General features: G+C 41.9%; 1 protein-coding gene across 1 annotated transcript in view; it reads left to right on the forward strand.

The window, feature by feature from the left end:
• Positions 1-1,442: 1,442 nt before the first annotated feature.
• The window catches only part of LOC133968875 (SPRY domain-containing SOCS box protein 4-like), a 68,815-nt gene continuing 51,223 nt past the window's right edge, over positions 1,443-19,034 (forward strand). The window contains exon 1 of the mRNA XM_062405116.1: positions 1,443-1,630. The gene's annotated coding sequence lies outside the window, so the exon portion shown is untranslated. The remainder of the gene's footprint in view (positions 1,631-19,034) is intronic.

A 19,034-nucleotide genomic window follows, 5' to 3' on the forward strand; every position in this document is an offset into this window, starting at 1 on the left:
TCAATGTATGAGAGTAGATGGATAATGGGAATCATCTATCATCATACGTGGTCATGGTTGGACAAAGCACTAACAGCGCCACACACATTAACACACACACATGCACACTCACACAAACACACACACTGACCAGATGCAAATCAATCAGCCCTGCTCTGTTTTCCTTAAGCTAAATATATTGAGATCCAGATTTTACAGCACATCACTCTTGATTTTTGCAGTTATGCATCTGAACTGACTTCATTCTGACAGGCCACTGATTGGTTGAGTTGTGAAATTGGTGCTGAAGGCCAAAGTGTGACATGTACACAAGATCGGAGAACTTAAGCATGGGGAGGATGGCACCTTCCAGGTATAGGTGTGGACATTGCTTTTTATCATAAAACACTGATCATAGGCCAATATATAAATATGAAACTATTATAATAATGTATGATATAAAACCATTATAATGACATTGTAAAATTATTCACAGTGATCAAAAACACGACTTTCTAAAAATATAAACTCACATGCCACCTTAACATTAAGTCATCAGGACAAAGGTACTGGTCAATTTTGTGCAGGAGGGCCTGCTTCATTGAAAGCCTAGTACCTGGAGCATTAAATACGAGTTTGTACCACTAGCCAGCTCTTTTGCTCTTGTTAATGACACATTCTTGATTACTGTTTCTATTATTATTACTATTATTAATATTATTATTATTTCATATTGATGTGTCCTGTTTGCTTTTGGTGTTGCTCTGTTGCAGGCACGTGGTTTGCAAGAATAATTGTGAATGTGCATTGCTGTGGCACTGAATATCCCCCTATCTGTTAACTAACTAACTAACTAACTAACTAGAGTGTCTACTGGTGAAGGATATCAAATTATTGAATCAGTGACAGAAGTTGAAGATGTAGAGGCAGTTGAAAGTGATTATCTGAAATAAAAGCAGCAAAACATCTGTTGAACTTATATTTGATTTGGAGCATAACATTCGAATGTAATACATTCGAATGAAATAAAGCAGTCATCATTGGATAAAACAGATGATCTCAATAATACATAAAAATTCCAACAAGATTATTCCCAACATGGATCTGAAAAATCCCAAAATAGTTATGCAAGTTATTGAAAAAGCTCACTTATGAATTGTATCATTGTTATTATGCTTCAGTAGTTGGTGCTACTAGTCGTAGTAACAGCTGTATTAGTAATAGCAGTAATAGTAATATTGGTAGAATTGGTATAAACCAATGATGCACAATGAGAACTTTTGTATCAACTTACATAAACTTTTAACACATACAATGGCATGAACTCCTCTAGAAATGGGTTTGTTGACTTTCTGAGAAATCGTGAACGCACCACGAGAGTCTCAGCCAATAGCAGGAGAGCGTGACGCTATGTTGTGGTGTAGGCGACCAATCAGCGGCCGTTGTGCGGAGTAAATGGAGACTGATCCTCGGGTTCCTCACTACCTGTGACTGTGTGAGCGGAGCTGCTGGTTTAACGCAACAAAGGATCCGTCTCTCCTCGTCTCAGACACATGTTCCACCGCTGGAATAAGGCTGCTGTCACCGGCCGAGGAGAGGACGGGTCTCGGTTCTCTAGAAACCCGAAACCGTGACGGCTGGAGTTTGTTCGGTGAGTGTTTCTCTGTTTGCACCGGATGAAGTGGATCCGGTGGAGCGCTCGGTTGTGTGTAGTTGCAGCGCGGAGGCGAGCGGCGGGATCCCGTGTTTCCCCTTCAGAAAAAAGTGTCTTTACTACGTTTCGTTGTTTTGTGAATGTGATATTCACAACTTGTCTTTGTTTACTCACTTGTAGTGTGTGTGGCCTCTTGTTGTGTTGTTGTTGTTGTGTTAAAGTTCTCACAGCTGACACAAGGAATCCTCAGGAAGACACGATGAACCTGAATGTGCATCTGCATCTGCACATGGTTACATGTTGTTATACTGATGTCACCACATCTGTCATTTCACACACACACACACACACACACACACACACACACACCACCACACACTTCTTGTACTTTCTATCTAATCTTTCTATCTTTCTATCTATCTGTCCTAACCCTAGGTCACTTATTGACGTAATACATTCCCAAGCCCCTTACCTTAACCTCATCCATAAAAACCTAACCTCAACCTAACCCTGAAACCATACCCTCAAACAGCCCTTAGGAAAAGTGAGGACCTGTAAATAAAAGTCCTCTCATACCAAAAATGTCCTCACTCTGTAAGGTCTTGGTCCTCACAAGTACAGTAAACACACACACACACTGAAAGTATGTGTGTGACTATTGGGTGTCTTCACCAAATAGTACAAAAGGCTAAAATAATCCGAGGTAAATCATGCATTTCTTTCCAGAAATTGTTAATTCATTACTTCTCAATTAGTGTTTTATCTTTGTTTATATTTATTCATAATAAAGTTAATGGATAAACGGTAAAATTTCTTTGTCATAGGGGTTTGACTACTTCTTAGGATTCATTGACAAATATGGCCAGATGTTTTGGTATCAGAAATGTTTTACTCCCTAATATCAGTGTCTGCGTCAGCCCACAAATATCCACAACACTCTGGTTCTAGATTTTACCCCATGTTTTGAAATGACAGACTGAAACCATTGAACTATCAAAGATCTAAAAGCAGAAAGTCATTTTTGAACCATGCATTGTTCCAAAGTGATTGTTCTCAAATGAATTACGATGTATATAATTCAAACGGAGGCCCCAGCAGGTGTTGTAGCTGTGTAATAAAGTGGATTGTCTTTCCTCACAGCACTCTGTGACTTATCACTTCTCTCTGTGACATTTACCTGGCTAAGATGGGTAAGGTGACAAGGACACGGAAAACAGAGAGCAGATGGTGGGAGTTGGGAGGAGATGAGAGGAAAGAGGAGTAGATGGAGGTGGAGTTGAAAAGAAGGGCAGGGGAGGGAGAGAGCAGAGAAGAGAAGGGGAGAGAAGAGGGACCTGGGAAATGGACAGGGACGAGTGTGACGAGAGGAGAGGTGACATGTGCCCCCTCAGATGTGCCAGGTGCAGCTTCGCTTCATTTGGAATGATAACAATTAACAGGTCAAAATGTGTGTGTGTGTGGTGGGCCGAGTCTGCTGGTTGATGGATGACCTGTCCTAATAGGGTGGGGTGCGGGGGGCTTGCTCGGTGGGGAGAGAGATGGAGGGGGAGGATGGGATGGAGCATTGTTATGTTGACAGGGGGTCATTTATCTGTCTGCTGGATCTGACCAGCCGGGCACCATGGGAGATCGAGCTGCTCACCAGCGTCTCACCCTCCTCACCACCTGTGTCTCCTTCCCTTCTTCTCTTTCATTCTCTCTCCTCACATTCCCCATCTCTTCTTCTTATGTTTCCACACCACTTCCCCTGCAACTTTCCGGCTCCCTCCCCTTGTTTCCAGCACATTACATACCACTCCTTCATCTTCTCCACTTATCTTTCATCACCACTTTCAGACTCCTGTTCACACCCTCAAAGGTAATTTGTCACTGAAACACTTTATCTTATGTGTCGAAATCCTCCTAATATCATGATCACCAATGATTAATAGAGTTAACTAAAAAGAAAAGCGAAACAAGGCAGATGAACACATCTGTACATGCACCACAGAAACGGAGATTACAACCAGAATTTAGCGAGCGAGTCACAGAAAAATAGGCTTCTAGCAGTTGCCAGGCAATGCCCTTTAATTTGTTTTGGGGGCGCAGCTTCGATAATAGGGCTGATGGGAGGGGGTGGGATTTATGGGTTGCATATTGTAACACGCTCTTGCTAGCTTTTTCAGGATTACCAACCCTAGCTTTAAAGCTAATTTGTGAAGCCGGTGTATACGACCAGAGATACGTCCATTTCAAGCAATATTAAGATTAAGATACATTTATTTATCCCAAACACATGCACAGACATGCACAGGCACACTCATGCAATTGTAGGGAAATTTAATATCTGCTTTTGACCCATCTGGTGCAGGACACACAGAGCAGTGAGCGACCATGTATGACCCCGGGGAGCAGATGTTGGGGGAGTAAGGTGCGTTGCTCAGGGGCACTAGACAGGGTAGGGAGAATCCTATTGGATTTTTTGGGACCGATCAATCCAGGTTCGTCTTTTTGTTTTTTCTCCGTGGAGTCGAACCAGAGACGAACCAGAGTCGAACCAGAGACGAACCAGAGACCTTTTCTGCCCATAGTCCAAGTCTCTGCCACTAGTCCACCGCCACCATCTGTTCCTGCGTATGTCCATTCCTCCTCTACAGGGCAGCGCAGAATCAAGAGTTTCTAGCAACAACAAATATGACTATGTTGGAGGTGCTTCATCAAAAAGTTCTGCCATTTTAGAAATTTCTTCTCCTACTTCTGCCTCTTCTTATTTGACTCCTGGAAATTTCCCCCAGTTATAATTCTGTTCAACTGTTTCCTGCTCTACATCCAAACTGGAAATTCAACTGCTGAAAGAGCCTTAACTTGAAGTAAAAACTTCAAGTGCTTTCTGGGAAAACACTTGACAACAATGTTTTAACGGATAACATTAAAACATTTCTTACCTGTTTTTACCTACATCTTTTGCGAGCTGCACCCTGACATACTGACAATTTTGCCTTTTCCAGTCTTGTCGTATTTCCTTTACACTCAGCCCTCTGCTTCTTAATCTGTTTTACTTCCCTCTCTTTTTCCCTCCCTTTTCTCTCCCTTTCTTAAAATCTCCCGCTCTCTTTATCCCTCCAGTGGGACTAATAAGCGGTGTCATGAGTCAGCGTGAGCAGAGAGCCAGATGGCATTCAGCTCGTAGGCCAGATAAGAGTTTTTAACTCCGCTATGTCTTATCACACCCTGTCACTGCTCCTTAAACTGAACAGCCACTGACTGCCATTATGTTTTGGGATTGGTAAAAAACAATCCTTACAATTGAGATAGTGCAAGTTATGTCTGAGGCCTGCTGGTGTAATCCCTGTGCAGAAGGGTGCCAGTGACGTCTGTGTGCTAATTTAAATGCAGTGATGGGTGACAATGGAAACTCTAGACTTGAAGTTGACCCAGTGCATGGACCTATCAGCATCTTTGTCACAGAAATACACTTTTTAATTTTGTTTCAGGTTCACTTCTCGCCAGTTCTCAGACATATTGCTCATCTGCATTCTCCAAGGTGCAATGTGCGTCACCGCGCTCGTCCTGTGGTGACACATAAGGTGACTCAGTTAAAAGACAGACAACATTTGTAGCCGATAGGAGCTGCTCTCCGTCAGCCATCATTAATTTTAATCACTTTATTTTCTCTGCCCTCCCCCCACTGGGTTTGTTGTGTGCCACAGCGGAGTGTCACAGGAAGCTGGCTCCAAAGATGTAAACCTGTGAAGCCTCACATTTGGCTCAATCAGGGCGCAAAATAGATCAGAGTGCCGCGTTTCTAATGATGAGAGTCACATTTCTGGCAAGCCTGAGCAAAGTGTTGAATTGATGCTTTGAAATGATTAAGATCAGATGTATGTGTGTGTGCAGGGCTGAAACTAACAGATATTTGCATTATTCATCACACGTCAGCCACATGCACACTGCTAAAACTGAATAGTTTGGAAACGCTGCCGGCCGAATTAGTTTCAAATTTCCAGGGCTTCATTGTATTCCAACCGGCTGAAACTGAGATGTTTGGAAGCAATGACATGGACACTCACAACCACTTGCTGATTGGGTCTTTCCGGATACAACATAACCCTCGCTGATTCGTCATGCTCCTATCACATGACCCCCTTCTGGACGAAAACAACCCGGCATTAGCCTCGGCTACCAGCATAGAATGCATCATGAATAATAAATTACAATTACATTACTGACCCTGTTGTCTTTGCTCACAGGTTTTGTGGAGTTAAATTTTGCATTTTACAATGATATCCATGCTAAAGAGACAATTTCCATGTCATTGTGATCACGTGAAATGCATTTTCAGGCGTGCCAGCATGGAAGGGAATTAAAACTGATCCAGATCTTAAACACATGCGAAAACAAGTTGATTTTGGTGTGCAAACTAAAACCTAGTAGTATGAATACAGCCTCAGTAGTTCACATAGATCTAACAATCCCAAATGTCCCCTTAAATTAATAAAAAATGCTCATATATATCAGTCTCCTAAATACACCTCTTTTTTTATCATCTATGAAGATCCAATAATCCATAATATTATCTTGTAAACGGGTGAAAATGTCAAACTAGTTTCGATCTACCAATCTTATAAAGTAAAACAATTAATTCGATTTTTTTTTTTCCAGGCCCATGTCCCCTCCTTTCCCCAAGATTCACCTAAACCTGTTTACTAATTTTTGCACAATCCTGCTGAGAGACAAACAAATGGACATTCTCTCTTTTGACATGAGAGATGATATCCATGAGATATTAATTTTGTTATCATGCAAGATAACAGCCGGCATCAAATCCTCCCTGGAACATAACATTTCCAGCCATGTGAGCCGTGTAGCTCCAGGGTTGGAAAGTCAGTTGGGCAGGCGGTTGACCAAACTAAAATATCTCAACAACTAAATGGATTTCCATTAAATCTGATACAGACATTCATATCCCTTCAGGGATGAGTTGTAATAAATCTAGTGATGCTTTGACATTTCAGCTAGGTTAACATTTTATGGGTCTCCAGTTTGTTCCCTGAGAGAAATCATCAGTCGTTGATCCTCAGTCACCTGACATCCTTTTAAGGTTATTTTTTTTTTTGTCAGCTTCTCATTTTCACACTGCCCCCCTGGTAAAATCCTTCTTTTACCTCAAGTTTTCCTGTCCACTCACTCCTGGGAAGATGCCTGTGGCAGCTGGAGGCAGACGTGGACCCAGGTCAAGATTGAGAGAGAACATCTTATACCTCTCTCTCTATCTGTTTTCTTTGATGTCTAGTGCCGGTATGTTGTTGCACATTCACGATCCTTCATCACCGTAACAAGCGCTCATTCAAGCAGGGCGATTAATGGCAAATAGATAGATCCACTGTATCTATAAAAAGCTTTTCAACAGCACTTATCAACCACTCAAAGTGCTTCATAGTACTAGTCGCTTTCAGCCATTCATGCAAAAAGTCGTACGGCACAGCTTTGTTCTGCACTTTTACTATCGCACACTTTACACACACTGCCGGCCAGGACACCAATTATGTGAGCGGGGATCGAACCAAGGACGTTTTTGTTAGTGGTGGACCCACTCTACCTCATGAGCCAAAGTCGACAACTTGTTCGCTTCACTCCATTGCGAGAATGTTGCTGTCTCGCTGGTTGTAGCTGATCAAATCACCAAATATTTCCACTTTAAAGAAAAATCAGATTTGACCACCAAAATTTCAACTCGGGCTTCATACCTACATGAGATGACGTAGGTTTCTTCATTGATAGGTCACATTTTTTTGCATGTTCAGTTGAAGTACTGTGTCCTGAAGAAATACTGTCAAGACAGCAATACACTATAGTTAATTAACTGGAGGTGTAGTAGTAGCTCATTGCCTATTTTCTTTATAAGTACTACCAAATCAAATATGTGTGACTCAGCCGAGTGTTTAGTGTTAAAAATGAAATTATATTCATCTATCTGTCTGTGTCGCTGCCACAGTCATAACAAAATGTCTTTCTGTCCTTGGACCATCATGTATCTTCTGATGGAGTGGGAATAAATTTGTATTCAGCAGCCAATTGGGAAGTCAGTGATAGACTGCTGAGCTCACAAAAATGCACACAGAGACACACACACACACACACACACACTCCGACGTCACTGTTGGAAACCAGCACCCTGGTGCACTCACTATACTCTAAAGTCAGTGACAACAGCTGCAGAGTGAGGGAAACACAGAGTAGACGATGTGTTGCTCCTGCCCATTACAGGTGCTTAGGGTCTAGGGTACAACCAGTGTGAATGTGTGTGCGTGTAAACGTACTTTGTGTGTTTGTGTGTAGGCAGTGTTTAGCGCCTGCTGATGCACTGGGGACTCACAGAGGCTGTCGCAATGACAGGAAAGTCAAGCACTGACTGAAGTCATACAGAGCTCCTCCTGGTGTCTAGCAGTACAGTGAGTGACAGATGAACTCAGAATGTCAAGGGTCTCCCAAAACGAAATCCAGCCACTCTGTGCAACTCCTCCTGCCTCTTCTCTCTTTGTGTCTCAGCTTGCTCATCAGTTTATCAGAGGCATGGGTGGCGCCGTTCGTCAGCTTGTTGTCACCCTGCTTGATATGCGTCAATTAGTTTGGGAGCAGATTGCGGTGGAGAGTCGTTAATCAAAGTCGCCCCGGGGGGGCATACGGCCTGACAAACTGACAGAAGAGTTGTAGCCCTGAGGGACACCACAGGGAACAGGAAATCATCAGGGATGTGACAAACAGACCTTGGTTCCAGCTAATGTCCGTTCCCCGTAAACCATGTCATCTTAGCTCGTTTATCCCATTGTGTCCCATCCCGACACCTATTCTTTGACTTCCTGTCATTCTCATGATCTTGTCTGACATGTTGTCTAATCTGATGTGCAGTTTGCTTTATCTTTTTGTTTACCAGATAGTTAACAGATTTGCATGTAGCAGTATTCATATTTACATATAAATGACGGAAGAGTGTGAGGTGCACCGCTTGTCTCATTTGGCTATTTGCAGTGATTCACTGTCCACTCCTATGAGTGTGTTTGGGTGTGTGTTTTCTCAATATTAATACATTTCCTTGGTTCTGTGCGTGTGTCAGTGCAACGTCATCGTGTGGGACAATCATTTCTGAGTCAGCTGCCTCATGCTGCAGTCTGCTGCTGAATTCTCGGCTTTCTGATGACTTTTCCAGCTGGAAAAAAATCAATAGAATCTTCCTGGAATGTAAAACAGTGCGTGTGATCACTTAGACTTAACTGAAAATCTTCATTGTGGGAACATTTTGGACAGTAAAAACTGAAAGAGGGTATTCTCTTCTCTGATATGCTCTGAGTACAAGTGTCTGGTTTGATGTCACACTATTTGACATTGGCAGACATAGTATGTATGTAAAGGTGGGACAGTATGGCGGACTGCCTCAGTGTAGGCCATTAATCGAAAGCAATAGAATATCAGCTTGTTTGCTTTAAAAGGGAAATGAAAGAAGTTCCTGACAGTGGCTCTCTTTGAAAACTTGCGTATCATTTCTCAGTGTGTTACAGGAAGCCTTGCTGGCTTCTCCATCTATTAACACAAAAAGCCCAAAATAAACCAGACAGCACTCTAAGGCCTGCTTACCACACATCACACTCATATTAGATGTGATATTAACTCTGGCCTCAGGCTTCAGAGGGGATAAACCCAGTGCTGCACTGCTTGTGGGAAACCTGACCAACGATTTTTTTTTAAACTCTAACATGGCCTTATTAATGAGCTATTTAACATATAATAATATTATAATCAACAACTCATTTAAGAATTATTATATTTTAGAACCATTGTCAATTTTATTTATAGAGCACATTTAGAATAACGTTGTTGAGCAAAGTGCTTCACAAAGTAAAAGGTACAACAATAAAAACATTGTTTCAGAAATATTAAAGAAATGGGTTTACTTATTTGAATATTTGCTGAGAGTTGGATGACAGAATCAAAACCACTCTCATGTCTGTTCTGTCAAGATGTAGCTATAGCTTGGGGCTAAATAGCTTTGCTTTAAGACCCGACTGGTAAGCAGCCTGGCTATGCAAAATTGCCCATTTCACCGCCCTAGTGGCTGGCTGCAATATAGGTCACAAACCCCTGCACTATGATTGTGGATGGGACATGGGGCAAAATAAAATAGTTTAAGCACTCATCAAAAGTGGTTTCTATCATTTTAGGCTCTGCTTATCACACTGATAAATGTACTGATGTAAATTATTCTGGTAAGCTTGGTTTTAATTAGTTATTTGATGTTATACAAATTGAGTAAATATGTCAGGGTTGACAGCTGAGTCTGACTCTCAATAGTTCAAGGGCATGTAGCGAAGGGATCTCTATACCATGGCTCCATCGCCCATCACTGGGCACAGGACGTCTTCTAAATATGTACAAAATCAATAAATGGCCTCACCCATATCTAGATTATTTTTGCTTCATTTTTATACAGCGGAAGGAAGAAATGTTGAATCCATATGTAAATACAATTTACAGTCAATTGTAACAAGATCAATTTTTTGTTTTTATGCTAGATTAAGCCAAGACAATAAAGCTGCTTTCAGACATGCACTCAACTCCAGAGATATGTGTCTTTGAACAAAAATGGCAGAGTGAGAGCTTCAGGACTATCTGCTGAATTTTTTCAGATGCCTCCCCCAGTATACAGTTTGCAGAAAGCCCGGAGGAGTTAATGTTAGAACACATCAGGAAATACGAAGGATTCATCACGAGCAAATGGGTGTGTTGATGACGTTCCCAAGAAGAGGCAGACATAGTATGTATGTAAAGGTGGGACAGTATGGCGGACTGCCTCAGTGTAGGCCATTAATCGAAAACAATAGAATATCAGCTTGTTTGCTTGAATAACACCTGATGGGTTTTTATTTTATGTAAAGGTGATATTGAAATTTTGATGCATTGAGAGAAGTGATGCAAAACTTGAAATCTGAATTTCAAAGAGTTGATATTATCTGCTGATAAGATGGGTTAGCGCGATTTGTAAAAGCGTGTGTGTCTGTCCCGCTCTCTCAGTTTTTCTCTCTTTGTCTCTGCCTGTATATTTTCTGGCCATAATTACGGAGCTCATGAAAGCGTTTAGAGTCTCATGAATATTTAGATCTTGGAGGGGAAGTGTCAGGGGAGACCCATGTGTGGCTGGTCTGCCCTAATTATGGAGATAGGCCTACACACGCACGCTCGCACGCACACACGGTTGGAAGGAGGGAGGAAGGCCAGGAAATGATCAAAAGCTTCCAATTTGGGTAAAGTTAATATAGGCTTAAACAAAGGTGTAAAATAAAAAAATGATACTCACACGCACACACTCACTCACAAGCACACATGCATACACACAAAGGCACATACCGGCCCAGCAGGGAGATAATAACAGCACAGCTGTTCGTGGCTTGCAGCTGGTTCTTCCTGCTCCCTATTGATTAATAGTGATCGAATGATGGACATGAGCCTGGCAGACTAGTCAATAGAGTGTGTGTGAAAAGGAGAGTTATCGAGCAGTGTCAGAGCCGGAATTTAATGTAAAGCTAAGTAAGGGCAGGGATGAGCAGAGACGTGACTAATTTACTCGCTGATGGATACCAGTGAGACAGGAAGTGGAAGTAATGCTCTTTGGCTGGAGTAAGCTGGAGAGGAAGGAAGGGGTCTGCGTGAACAGAACGGCGTAGAAACAAAGTCATTGAGGGATGGAAGCAGGAGTGAGAAGGATGGGAAGTCAGACCGAGGAATAAAAGGTGGATGAGACAGATATGGTGGGTGGCAAGAGGGAGGAAGCGAAGAAGAGGACAGAGGAGATAGAGGGAGCAAAGGATGAATGTGTGAGAGAAAGAAGACTGGTTTGGAAAAAAAGGTGAGAAGGAAGCAAATGAAAGAGAGATAGCGAGGTGAGAAGAAAGGATCGCTGCGTTTCTGAAGGAGGCTCGTATTGTAATCAGTGAATTCAGGATGGGAGGCTGGTGAGGGATGGAGGTGTCTGTCGAGAAGAGAGGAGAGAGTTGTAAGGCAATGTGGGAGAAATATGAGGAGTATCAGAGAGGAGGAGAGGAGTACAGTGAAATGTGTCTCTTCACTCTTCACTCTCTGTAAAGGTGAGGAGCGAGGGAATTTATACACGTGTTTAGTTCCGGACTAGAAAATGTTACATGATAAGGGATTGATTGCTGCAGTCGGGTGTGCAGGGTTTTTTATGAATGCTCACATACTGTAGCTGAACTGGGATCAAGAGTTAAAATGATCCCTGAGGCAATGACTCACATTAGCATTCATTACAGTGAGATCAGAGAAAACTCAACACCTGGTTATCCTCAGACTCCAGATCAGTCACATGCAGAGAGAGATAGAGAGATGGATGAGAAATTACAGTACAAACAGACTTTCAGTGTGGGGTAACCTCCTTACCTCCGCCAAGGAGGTTATGTTGTCATCCCTGTCCGTTTGTTTGTTTGTCTGTTTGGGTCTATATTTAGCTAGATTGAGCCAAATCTACTGGATGGATTACCACAGAACTTGGTGGAAGGATGCGGTATGAATCAGGCAAGAGCCCATTACGGGTGGATCATGAAGTGTTTTACACTTTCCTTAATATGGCGTTTTTCTAACCACTTCCTTGTTTTGGAAGAGAATAATTCATGAATCTTGTTGAAATGAGATTGTGTGCAATATGGTGCAGATCCCCCCCAATCTTTTTAACTCTAATAAGGATGGAATGTTTTTATCCAGTGACAACCCACCTTGACGTCACCCATTGGTTAATGAACTGCTATGTGGAAGCCTTGAGTTTGGCATTGGCTTTGGACACCTGCACCTACGCCCACCTACACCCACGACCTGCACCCATTGCCATTGCATACCCGGCTAAATGATAACATAATTTACTAAATGCTGTTTTGACGATTACTTGAAACTAGCGATTGAGACCATACGATCTGTATGGAAGCATTTTCTGACGTTATCTGTCTATAGAGAATTATAATGATATACCCAGAGGGTCATTTTCTCATGGACTCCCATAGAAACTGACTTGTTTCTGCAGCTTGTCAGTTCACCCTCTGCTGGTCCACGCTCAAATGCCCTCTTAAATAAAACAAATAACAATAAGTTCATTGAAAAGGTCTGAATGAAAATACGAACTTTGCTATGTGATCATGTAAATGTGGGAGTTCAGCCCAGGTGTGATAGTGATGATAACAGAAGAAGGAATCATGTATATAGCGCGTTCTGATGAAACTTGAGGTGAAAGTCTTAAGTGTAGTTTTTCTTGAGCACCTGATTGAGTCAGATCTACATAACGCAGAGAGAGAGAGACAGAGAGACAGAGAGTCAGGGCAGAATTCCTCTACCAGTCGTTTGAGCGCTGTGGACCCGTCTGTCGGGATCAGGCTCGTCTCACCGCCACCATGTGTGAGCTTTCATCCGGCCACTTCACAGCCTTCTGAGCGGAAACCAGACCACCACCACATGCTGTGTAGGCACAGTACTGCTGCACACACACACACACACACACCGTACACACACACACACACACATACACTGGCACCATTATGAACACCGGCAGACACTCAGAGACACACAAACACACGTGTCAACGCCACTTAGAAGAAACCACAGTCTGATGAGGTGTGTCACGAGTCTGAGAGGAGGGGAGCCCACTCTCGCTCTCTCTCTCTCTCTCTCTCTCTCTCTCTCTCTTTCTCTCTTTCTCTCTTTCTCTCTCTCTCTCTCTGTGTATGTGTGTGATCAAGGGAATTATTTAGCAGTTAGTAATCACTTAATCACATGATATCAATCACTGTTCATCAGGCAACTCCAGACACTGCCCTCAACCTGCTTATATTGTGATTAAGCAGCTGTGTGTATGAATATGTATGTGTGTATATCTCCCAAGATGATGGATATAAATATATTTATTTATACATCTTCATATTTATTTATACATCTTCATATTTATTTACAGTGTGTGTACTATATGTTAACTGAGGGTTGAAATGAATAAACCATTCCTCTTGCAGTGTGTCTGAAGTCAGTGCTGTATCTCCCTGACACATATCTCACAGCGCTCAAACTTTCACTGTTTGTTTCTTTATTTTAGATATGATGGAGAACTTTTGCCATTATTGTTCATTTTTAGACCTGGGTTGGGGGATATTTTTTTAGCCCGGAGGGGGAAAAGTAGTAGTTATAATGAAAATGTCAATCTGTCTTTGTCAAATATCCACACTCCATCTCTCGCTTTCACACAGAACACACAAAGCCGGCAGTACAACTGATAGGAAATGAAAACTGTTGTGTTCTCACAGGCGAGTGGGAAAAGTGTGCAGACCTTCACGTGCACAGTTTGTGATTTGGCTCATGAAGCTTTTAAAAACTTGCGTGAGACCAGTCTACAGCTGCAATATTTCAGATACAGGCTTTTTAAAACAACATTAAAGGATCAGATAAAGGATTTATTATCAGCAGATACCCAGAATTAAAGGGCTCAGATAAAGATCGGGGGGGGGGGGACCAGAACATCAATAAGTGGTTGGATGAAAGCTAACATGTGGCAGCAATGAGACGAGTCTGATCCAGACAGTCAGAAACACAGTTTGAAGCAGAAATTATTAGAAACTTGGTGTATGACTCTATTTATATAAGAATAATTCATAATTCAATATCTGCCAATAGATTCACCTATATCTTTCACACTGAACCTTTTAAATACATTTATTACAATGAAAGAAACTTGACAGGATTATATATTGAGTGTGACAGCCTCTCTTCAGTGGACAAACAATGCAATTGCGTCAGTTTCTAACAATCATCTTAAATTTCACCAAGAACTTAATTTTACTACAGAGTCTGATTTACCTGCATTAATAATTATAATTTATTGGCTGCTTTATCCATGAAGCTCAAGTTTAGAGTATTTTAGAATAACTTCCAATCAAGTTTAACATCTGCAGTTATTTCGACTCCTCACGTAGAATACACAATACTCCTTTATCCAGTGTGGAGTCTCTCTCCATAGTTTGGTGAACGTACAATTAACTTGTCTCGTATTTGTTGTTGCTAAGAAAAACGATACAAGATTTTACTCTCTTCTTCCTCCTGTATTATTAGCAGTGACTTTCAGCTCAGCCCGGTCTTGTGTTGGCTTTGTTTTGGATCTCGCCATCAGGATTATCTTCAGCAGCATCTCATTTTCATTGTGTTGTAGAGGAAAGACCTTTTGTGTGACGTTTGCACTCGGCTATACTCATCCAACACACACACACTTTAAGCGCACATCAACCTTGATTTCAGAACGAGTGAAGAAGCTCCTAGAGTACACTCGGAATAAAAAGCACTTTGACATCGGCTTGTAGGTTGTGCTTGAATACCGAGATGATTCAGTATGAAAAACAGACTGCGTGAAGAGGATGTGAGGGAAATACACTACCACTTGTGAGGAGACAGATTCAGCACTCACTCACTGTGTGTGTGTGTGTGAGCTAGATGTGGGTAAAAAGAGCATATGAAGAGACAAAGAGGGCATCAGGTTCTTGCAACATAGAGGGCATACCCTACTTATGATTTATTTATTCATTCAGTTTAGTTTTTCATTAGGTAGGGATCTGGGTCAGACACAGGAAAGTGTGTGTGTGAGAGGACAAGACGAAGAATAACCTGTTTCTGTGCAAGCCTGGAAGAAGTAGACGCTGTTTGCAAATCAGTGAGCAGATGCAGGATATGACACTAGTAATTGACAGGGACAGTCGGACACATGTGAGTCACCTTCCTGTCCATGGCCCCTTGGAAGGAAACCATACGGTGTTTGTATTCAAATGACAGATGCAGACAATTTGTGGAAACATGTTTTGTAGCAGGCACGAGAAAAACATCAGTTTCAGTCCGTCTGGTTTACCTTCGCCTGTAAGAGATCTGACCAACTGCCTTGAAACGCGAGTTGGCTGTGAACAATACTCTGTGCGTGTGTGTGTGTGTGTGTGTGTGTGTGTGGGTGGGTGTGTGTGTGTGCAAAAGAGAGACATAGAATTAGATTCTGAGTTAGTGCTATAGCAAGTAACTTGTTTATTTATTGATGGGGAATTCATCTGCATTCGTCTCCATAATTGAATAATCATCTGAGCCCTTTTTTAAGCAGGAAGGCCAAATATACTTGGTACAAGCTTTTCAAATGTGCAGATATTCTGCTTTTCCTGATGATAGTGAACTGGATTATTGATCAGACAAAGACCTTTGGCCTTTTGGTGTGGAGGATTTGCGTTGGGCATTTTCCGTTAAATGTGAAAAGTTATCTGATTATAGGAATAAATGAAACCTTCGTGCCTTCGATATTCAAGATTGAAGAGCTTTTGGTGATAAGAGCCAGTGTCGTTGTGTTGTAAACAAAAATCTCAATCTAGTCTCCACAGCAGAATTGATGTCCTTCCTCCTAAATGCCAACACTTGCCTGACTGTTCTGGAAATGTTGCTGTTTTGAGAACACGTCCGATCCGGACGATCGACTGTGTACTTTATATGTGAAAGGCAAAGCCCGGAAAAGGTCTGGACACTTGGGTCTGAAAATTATCAAGAGCTCGTCTGAAAACATCTTATGTTTGTGGTTGACTTTAACTTAAATGAGAGAAGCTGACTTCACACAAACTATTTCAAGCCTTGAGTTTGTGACCAACGACACAAAAAGTATTTCACAAAAAGAGCAACGTCACACATTTCAAATGTATCCGTGCTTTACGTTTTGATATGAGATACATTTTAAGGAGTGAGTTTAAGTCTGAGTGTTTTGTGTTCGACATCGATGCTGATTCAGTTGTTAGCCGGATGTTCTTCCTGTATCTTATTTATTTATTTGTTTGTAAAAGCTTGCATCCATCCCTTAATCGAAGGTTCCCGCCGTAATAGATGGTTTTACTCAGCAGAGGGGCCCATGGGAAATATTTGGTCCAGTCAAGGTGTAAGGAGGAAGTGGAAAAATGACAGGAAGATGAAGCGTAGAGGAAAGCAGAGCAGATATGGAAAACAATAAAGCAGCTGATGAGGAGCTTGTTATTTATCATATTCAGCTCTGCGTGTTCTCTCTTATTCTCACACTTTGGTGGACACTTCCTCACTACAGGCCTACATCTGCCTGCACGCCTGGCCGTCTCTCAATGTGTGTATGTGTGTGCCTCCTCACTACTGATGTAGTTGTCATGGCAACATTGCATCGTCTGGCATATATATATATATATATATATATAGGTTGTTTTCTGTAGGGTTGATGTATAATGAGCCGAGCTCTTTTGTTTTGAGAAGGACGTCAGTTTGACCTTTCCCCTCAGCAGAGGCAGGTTGGATGTATGGGGATTCGCTGCACTGAGTTTTCTCTCAGTTTGTAGTGGTTCTCCTCTCATTACCCAGGTCAAAGGTCTGGCTTCATTTGACTTGACCGCACAGAAGTAAAATGCTTCACTTTGCGCTTGCGGTGTTTGAAGGTTTACTGACGCTTGGTCACTCTCAGTGTGGATGTTTTATCAACCAATAAGCCGGAACCAAATGTGCCTGTAACCAACGCGCCGGAAACCTTGCTGTATTGAGTGTTGCACCTTACACGAAAAGGTATTACAACGGTACTCACTATGTGCTTGAAGACCCAGATTTTCAAAGCACGCCGGTGTCTAGACCGCCAAAATGAGTTTGGAGAAATTGCTGCGTTCACCAATGTGTCATGTTTCCTTCACAGATGTTAGTGGTGGTTGGTGGGGTTTTTGATTAGTCGAAAATGGGCTTTAGCAACATGGTTGAGGAACTTACATGCTCCAGAGTTAACAAAAGAACTGCAAAATGAAAGATGTAAAGGAGGTAACTCACGTGATGGGGAGGGGAGGACACATTTATAGTTGAAATATCTACAATGTAACATGTCAGAGTAAAAAGTTGTGATATTTCTGAAAACTTGAGAATGATGAGCAGTCGGCCTCAGGCTACTGACAGTGTTAGCTCGTATTATGTGACCCGGACTCAGTGCCAGCAGAAGGAAGAGTTCACCTTCATCTAATGTTAATTGCATTGTGAATGCAAATCACTATTGATTTTCTTAGTTGCTATTGACATAATGATAAAGTAGGTTGTTTTTTAGCTTGTAGTCGTTTTTACTTCAGCAGTTGCAGCACAACGAGGAGCAGACACTGCACTCCCACACAGAGAAAGGAAAACTGAGCTGAGGCAGGGTTAATGAATATCACAGAGCAGTGATAAAGTATGTGGTGAAAACCCTGCAGTGCTTCGGTGAAATAAAATGTCCATATAATATTGGTTATAAGAGGTAGAATAGCTTCTTGGGTTATCAGTCCTTTAATTGCTATTGAAATGATCCGTTTAATAATTAAAATGACGAACAATAGAGAAACTATGTCCTTATAAAAGCCTGTCCCTTGTGTTGGACAGGAGGGAAAAGGGCAGAACTTTTGGAGAATAACTAGACACACAAACGAGTGCATAAACAACTCTCAATTATTAAGATAGTAATTGAATAAGCCAGGGTTTCATGCCTCAAATGCCACTGACTCTGGCCCAAAATGTGCATGATTCAGGAGGTTTGTATCCAGGATATTTTGGCTTCATTTCTGGGTACTGGGTGGAAGTGGAGATGGGATATCCATCTCTATATACAGTCTATGCAAGCTACAGACCAGTGAGCATTTGTGTTTGTTTTCCTGTAGAAGTACACTACATCAGAGCAGAACTATGAGAATGAATGCTGTAGTGAAGGAGAGAGACAGATATGGACAGATAGATGAAGAGACTGACACCTAGCAAAAAGCTGCTAATCTCAAGGTAAAGTAGATTACTGTGAGGGCCTGGTGCTGACTACCAGTCTGTCAAGGAAGGAAATGGAGCTGCCATAAGCTGCTAAGTTGCTGTGGACTGAGAAAGTGCTGGCTGTGCTGCTGTGTTTTCCAGAAGGCTGCTACGAACCAGTTAGGTCTTCTTCACACGTCTGTCATCTCCTGTGTGTCCAGAGCTGAGTCCTGTGCCATACCACGTCTGCCTGTGTGGCTGCTATTACTCAGATATTTACTGTATGCTCGTCGTGTTGGCTACTTTTAAATTTAATCTTTTTCCTGTTATAATGTTTTTTTCAGTTTTCAGGCTATAGTCGGATCTAAGTCGAAGGAATACATAAATATTTTCAGTTTTGGGTGATGAAGATTACAGAGAGCCAGGACATGCTGGACATGCTGGGCTTGACCTGTTCGATGTCCGACCCAAACATGAATTTAAAAAGATTAATGTTTGATAGCAGGAAACTTTTTAAAGCCATCATTGTGGCAGTGGTACAGATTATTAAATGAATGGATGAGAATGGTGTTTCTACACTTACACACATAAACTCAATGTTTTCTGCTTTGGT

Source organism: Platichthys flesus, chromosome 14 (assembly GCF_949316205.1).
Source record: "Platichthys flesus chromosome 14, fPlaFle2.1, whole genome shotgun sequence".
Taxonomy (NCBI): domain Eukaryota; kingdom Metazoa; phylum Chordata; class Actinopteri; order Pleuronectiformes; family Pleuronectidae; genus Platichthys; species Platichthys flesus.